At 45.5% G+C, this 6,528-nt stretch overlaps 2 long non-coding RNA genes across 2 annotated transcripts; one reads left to right on the top strand and one right to left on the bottom strand.

The window, feature by feature from the left end:
* The first annotated feature begins 623 nt into the window (after positions 1-623).
* Positions 624-3,480, top strand: LOC144817575 (uncharacterized). Its single transcript, XR_013606933.1, has 3 exons — positions 624-1,319; positions 2,566-2,697; positions 3,404-3,480. It is a non-coding gene; the product is annotated as an uncharacterized LOC144817575 (long non-coding RNA).
* On the bottom strand, positions 1,787-5,048 carry LOC144817586 (uncharacterized). The gene is made up of 2 exons (XR_013606934.1): positions 4,314-5,048; positions 1,787-2,051 (listed from the first exon to the last, which is right to left on the bottom strand). It is a non-coding gene; the product is annotated as an uncharacterized LOC144817586 (long non-coding RNA).
* Positions 5,049-6,528: the final 1,480 nt, after the last annotated feature.

Below are 6,528 nucleotides of genomic sequence, written 5' to 3'. Positions count from 1 at the left end.
CTTCCTTCTTTTATCTTTCTTCTTTCTTCCCCTAACCTTTTTGTCTTCAACTTTCCTTCTCCCCTCCACCCAGAACCATGGTGAAGGGTGCCAGCAGAATCGGCGGCTCAAAGGGCAAGGCGGCTGTGCCTAAAAAAACCAGGCTGCCTTGCGGCAGAATGCGCCCGGCAGGAGTGACGCCCCGCCAACTTTTTGGGGAGGAGGAGTTGGCCGCCCTGGTCTTTTTTATCCAACGTCACCTCCCCTTGACTTTGGCAGCAGGCGGCAGGCCCGGCTCCGGATACCAGCACATTGAAGAGCGTCTCCGGCGGTGGGCGAAGGTGCGCCGTGCAGTCTTCCGCTGCTCCGGTATCCGGCGTACCCACCATCAGCTGTCCCACCGCTGGGCCGACATTTTGGACCGTGAGCAGGATCTGTTGGACCTGCTTGGTGTGGAGGTTGTGGGTCTTGGTGAGTGGCTACCCCAAAAATAAAGTGTGTATATATATATATATATATATATATATATTTATATACATATAGATTATATATATATATATATATATATACATATATAGATATATAGTTGTCTAAATATTGTTATTGTATCTTTGTAAATATTGGCTGAATAAGTAACGCGATGACTGTTGCCCCTAGTTACATTTGCGATGTATTCCGGTATATCTACTGTCATTGTATGACAGTGTTCTTCTTCTTCACTGGCTCTTGCGTGTTGTTTCAACTTGGCGCTAGCTGTTGCTGTTTATTGATGTGAGATTTTCTTTATTGCTGAGAACTGGAGTTAGTTAATGCTATTAATAGAGTCTTGTCCTTCCTTTGTCCGTCAGTGAAATAGCGGTGGATGGATAATTATTAATTGTACGTTGTTTGCATATTGTAGCATTTTTTTCACGGCCTTCTCTTCTGCATGAATGGAATCCTTTTCTTGCAAAGAATGCTAACGTTACTTTGTTCTTCTTACCTCAGCCAGGGCCGGCTCTAGGGGGCATGTGCAAGCTGTGCAACTGCACAGGGGCACCAAACTTCAGGGGCCACCGCACCAATAGATATCCTTAATGTAATAATACTCTAAGGATGGATACATATTTGCGTTGCGGCCCCTGGCATGGATTTGTTGCCTCCGGCTCTGTTCCACTGTAGCAGTGTGATTTGCAATTATGTCTATGTTTCACATCACTCAATGTATTTATCTATGTTTATTATTTTAATTTTTACATGAACCACAGAATCCAGGGGCAAGCAGAATACAGGGACCGAGTCGGCGGGTGAACCACCAGTTACACAGAGCTCCTCTACTGCGGATCCTGCTGCTGTCCCCAGTAAGTCCAACAGTGCTTGTTTTTTCCTCTGTAATGTGTCTGCAGTGCTTTGTCAATTGACAGCAACCAAGTAGGCATCCAGAATGATGTTTGTCTAGTATTTTTGTAAACGTTAGTATACCACTACTAGTCTTGTGGGTATTCTTCTATCTCCTACGGAGTTATATACATATTGCACAACTATGTAACTATGCACACGAAAATTGGATGTTGTTGGTACTGATAGGCAGGTTGGACCTTACTTACACCTCAGTCACAGAACTCTGAGGAACGCACAATTCACTGAACGTCAGCCTATATGGCCTGAGTCATTGGTCTATTGTTCAAATCACACTCCTGAACCCCAATACCAAGATGCCGAATGCTTTTAGGACACAAACCGTTAGCTAAGAAACCCCCTTTTGCTCACTCACTCGTGTGAGTCTCTAAGACAACAGACAGTGAAAATAAACTTCAGAGTCAAAGTGGTCATTCAAAAGCTTTATTTTGTTAGAAGTAAGTAAGTAACATCAATGTTTTTAAGTGCTTCCGTCCAATACGTTGAAGGGCCCACCAGAAAAAATCCAGAGTTAAAACAGGCATAATAAAGTAATCAACATTTGTACAGCTACTAGTGCACAATAGGGAAATGTGGCAACTATCGGAGACCTCTCACCAACGTATACTGGTCAGATATTCCTCTTTTTTTGTAAGCTATGGAAATGTCCGCTTCGTAGAAGGCAATCTTCTCACCTGCCGAAAAATAATGACAAAAGTGGTGCACGTTAGACAGTATTAAATACATTTATGCCAGTTTTATGCAGCCATGCTAAAAAGAAGTTGTGTAACCTGTAAGCAAACTGTATCCCACAATCCACATAGAAAACTTAAATACGGGCCCTTTTACTTTCCCACCTCTTCAGGTGTATGCATTGAACAATGATGTGTTGCCCCAGAGCGTCTTCTCGTACTGCGCAACAAGCTGCGAGTTAACACATGCGCAAAACTGGATACATTGATGTACAAAGGTTACATAGTTCACTTCCAATTTCCAAGGACTAGAGTAGCAGGACAGATGAGATGAGCTTGGGTACCATACCATAACAATGAATGCTAATAATATGTGTAGTGACTCTGCTGTACTATGCAATGTGGACTCATACTGATTACGTACGTTGGACTTAACTGTTTTGAAGAACTCCATTCTTGGTGAACAAGTACAAAGTGGGCTGTGCATCCATCTAAAAAGGCGTACTTATTTTTATAGGTGCAGAACCCTTACCATCGACCAGTGCCGACGGGGACAGCGGCGCTGCTTCAGCGCTCCCGGCGGGGACAGGAGGAACAGAGGCACCTACACCAGCAGCAGTGGGGGGGGAGCCAACAGCGGCGGGCGATGGTAAGTTACATTCAATAGTGATCTGCATTACTTGGTGGGAGGGGAAAACTTTCTCACTGTACTCTACTGGAAAATATATGTTACCTTTACTTGTCATTAGCATGCTAAGCATTACCACTACAGTAATGCAAGTGCCTGATAGCAGTCGGATGCATGGGTTGTTGTTAAAGCATGTAAAGGGGAAAACACAGCTGCCAGCGTGGTTGGGAGACACACCCAATACCGGTGGTTAGTGGATAGTCTCAGCAGCTGCGGTGTTTTGGGCAAACCCAAAGGCAAGGGAAGGAGGGGACGACTGGGTGCATGGGTCGTTGCTGGTGAAACACAAACCAAATAAGGTTTGTTGCGCGGTATAAAGTATTATAGTCTTTACTAGACATGTGCTACTAGCTGCCCCCTGTTAATTAATGTTACTTTGAGAGTGTTCCCGCCTTCCCGGAACAAAAGGAGATATGTAAAAGACAGGTGTTCGTTCTAATGTGTGTGACCGTTGAAGTACACCCATGCTAATAGGGCAGACATAAAGCCGTGACAAAAAGTCCGAAAAATGAATAGAGGCTGTAGAATGTTCAAGATAGACGCAACACTATTTCTGGTACTCAGCTTGCTTGCTAGTGCTACTGTGCCGCCCACTATGTGTTGAATCAATGTTGTGTTCTTGATTTGCGGGGAGTTTGGATTAACAATTCTGTTTCTTTCTTTATAGTTACTCCTTCCCAAAAACCAACCAGGAAGGAGTTGGCAGTCCGGGCCCGGCAGCGGAAACTGCAGGCAATTGTAGAGGTCTACCGCTGGCTGGTGGATCAGGCCGAGGAGGAGGAGGAGGAGGCGGCGGCAGCAGCTGCTGCCTCTTCCAATGCCCCGGGCCCCAAGCCTGCAGGACTACGTCGCCGTGGTCAGGCAGCCACCCGCCGCCGCATTGTTACATCTTCGGCGGCCCCCCCACAACAACAACAACAACCACATGCATGCAAGTGTAGGTGCCGTGCTTTCAAAGCAAAGATTCTCCGCCGGGTAGCGAAGTTGGAGGAGGAGCGGAAGAAGCAGGAGGATGGTCTAGAGGAGCGTGTCAAAATACTGGTGGACAAACACCTGAAAGCCCGCCGGCTTTGAAATGGACCCTGTTTTTTGCCCCTTTTTTAATCCTTTTGTTGGTGGGTGGGATGTGGGAGTTGGGGTGTACATTTGGGTTGAAATTTGGTTGGGGTTAGGGGAGGGTAGGGAGGGACAGCTCTGGGTCAGGGGGTTACATTTGTTATATATTTTATTTTTCTATTATCATTATTAAAATATAAAAATAAAACAAAGATATTATTTTCACAAGAAAACATTTGAAGTTCATTTGTGTTTGTTGGGGGGGTGGAGGGGGGACTGTTTCACCAAATAATGTACGTTGTGCAACATGAACATGCACTACGAACGATAAATTAAGTACTGACTGCACCTGTAGTAGTAGGGTCACAAGTGCATAAATAATTTATATTATTAAATAACATGGGAAAATTGCCCATCACGTGAGTCTGAAGTTACTACTAGCATACTTTAATTCCATGCACATTTGCTCAGAGTCGGCTAAACAATCCTATGCAATGCATTGCATCATTCCTTTAACATACCTGTCCTAGTTGTCAGGGAAGAGGAGCTCGTCCTCAAACTCTGTGCGTTCAGACAGAAGTAGGTCATGTAACCCAGTAGTGAGGACGTCTTCTTCACACTCGCTTTCTTCATCCGGCGGTGATTCACGTACTTGATAGTCTGGTGGTATGAAGCGTTGATTCATTTTTATCATTGTCAGCCGCTCCACGCTTTTGGGGGAGAGACTAGTCCTTTTCGATGTGACAATGGCACCAGCAGCACTGAAAACCCGCTCAGAGGAGACACTGGCTACAGGACAAGCCAGATACTTTATCGCCAGCCTGCTCAGCACTGGCCACTGTCTCCTTCTTTCATACCAATAGACCAATGGGCTTTGCTCCATGAACACCTCTGTTGTGTCATCCAGATAGGCCTGAACCATCCGCTCAATGTTCATTGGTGCTCGGCTTTGCTGGTCCTCTTTTCCCTTTGCAACAGCAACGGACTTACCCATCCCTTTCTGTATAAAAAAATCAGTTATGCTTTTGGTTGGGTCTGCTGAATCAGATCGTGTAGGTGCTGCTTTTGGTACTGTTGGTGCCTGCTGGAAAGCAGACGCACTGCTCTCACGCTGTGAAGAACTTGCGTCAGGAGTACTTGGACTGGCCTGGGCTGGCAGTGGCAGGCCTTTAAGTAACAGCCGTTCAGTTTCTAACTCATTAGCTTCCGCAGCTATGGAAGTTTTGTACTTGTCAACATCCTCATCTGAAAATGGAATTACTTTGTTACTGCTGACAAATAATTTGTACCGTGGATCCAAGATTGTTGCAGTTATGTAATGTTCACCTGACACAATATTGTTGAGCCTTACATTTTCACACAAGCGGTTGACTAAGCCCTTGGCTAAGGTATATGCATCAACTTTTTGTTCGTCACCTTCGTATGTTTCACAGACCTCCTTCACCTGTTGCTCAAGCATGTACAACAATGGGATGGCTTGGCCCATAGTACAGTCCTCCCTGCTAACTGCACGTGTGAAGACCTCAAAGGGTTGCAGCATCTCTGTGATGCATTTAATGAGGTCCCACTGCCACATCTCAATGGTCAGGGCTTTAAGATTAACAGTAGGATCCCCTAATCTTCTTGACATGACATAAGCATTCAGTGGGATGTACTGCTCAAAGAGACGCTCAAGCATGAAATAAGTTGAGTTCCAACGTGTTGGGACCTCCTGTATCAGTGCTTTGACTGGCAACCTATGCTCTTGCTGAATGACCCGTAGCAGCTTCCGTCCTTTGAAAGAATGGTTAAAGTGCGTGCATATTCTTCTGCAGATGGCCATTATGTTGCTGACTTTGGCTTCATTTTTCAGAAAGTCTTGCACGACTAAGTTTATGCAGTGTGCCAAACAGGGTACCCTGAAATAATGTCCTTCTCTCATTGCCTTCACTACATTACTGCCATTGTCGGTGGAAACAAAACCAATCTTAAGGCCTCTTGGTTTCAGCCATTCAAAGACCTTGTCATTAAAGTCAGACAAAATGTTTTCAGCAGTATGACTTTTGTCCATACCAAACATGGCTATAGTTGCATGTCTGCGCGTATCATTAAAAATTCCAGCAACGTCACGGAGGCCTGAAGTTAACTTGTCTTTAACACCTGCAAAAGAGATCCAGTGTGCGGTGATGCACATGAAATCTGTAGCATCGCAACTGCTCCACATGTCTGTTGTCAGGTGGATACAATGGACAACACTCTGTTGTAAGGCTTTCCCAATCAATTCCAGCACATCGTGGTGTAGTGCTGGAACAGCCACTCGGGCAAAATAGTAGCGACTGGGAACGTTCCATTTTGGGCAGAGGGTTGCCACTAATTCCAGAAATCCAACAGCCTCAACAAATGAAAATGGGAGAAGGTCCAGTGCTAACATTTTCGCAAGTTTGGCATTGTATAAACGTGCTACTGGGTGGTTCCGCTCGTACTTTCCCTCCTGCCTTAACATGCTAGGAATGGTAAGCTGCTTTGCATGTCTTTGAGTTGTGCTAGACGGACCACCTTGCATCGCAGACTTTGCACTCCTTGGTGTTTCCAGCTGACTCTGGTGCCACTGAGAAGTTGCAGATGCGGAGGATGTGGTCTTTACCACTCCAGTGCTGGCGACAGGGGTCGATTGTGTACCACTCCTAGATAGAAGGTCATCGTCTCCCTCTTCTTCTACCTCCTGATCAACCATGAGTGGACCTTGTACCACTGTAT

The sequence above is a fragment of the Lissotriton helveticus genome, chromosome 1_1, assembly GCF_964261635.1.
Source record: "Lissotriton helveticus chromosome 1_1, aLisHel1.1, whole genome shotgun sequence".
NCBI classification, from domain to species: Eukaryota; Metazoa; Chordata; class Amphibia; order Caudata; family Salamandridae; genus Lissotriton; species Lissotriton helveticus.
The sequence above is the reverse complement of the archived record's forward strand: the minus strand, read 5'-3'. Positions and strand labels throughout refer to the sequence as shown.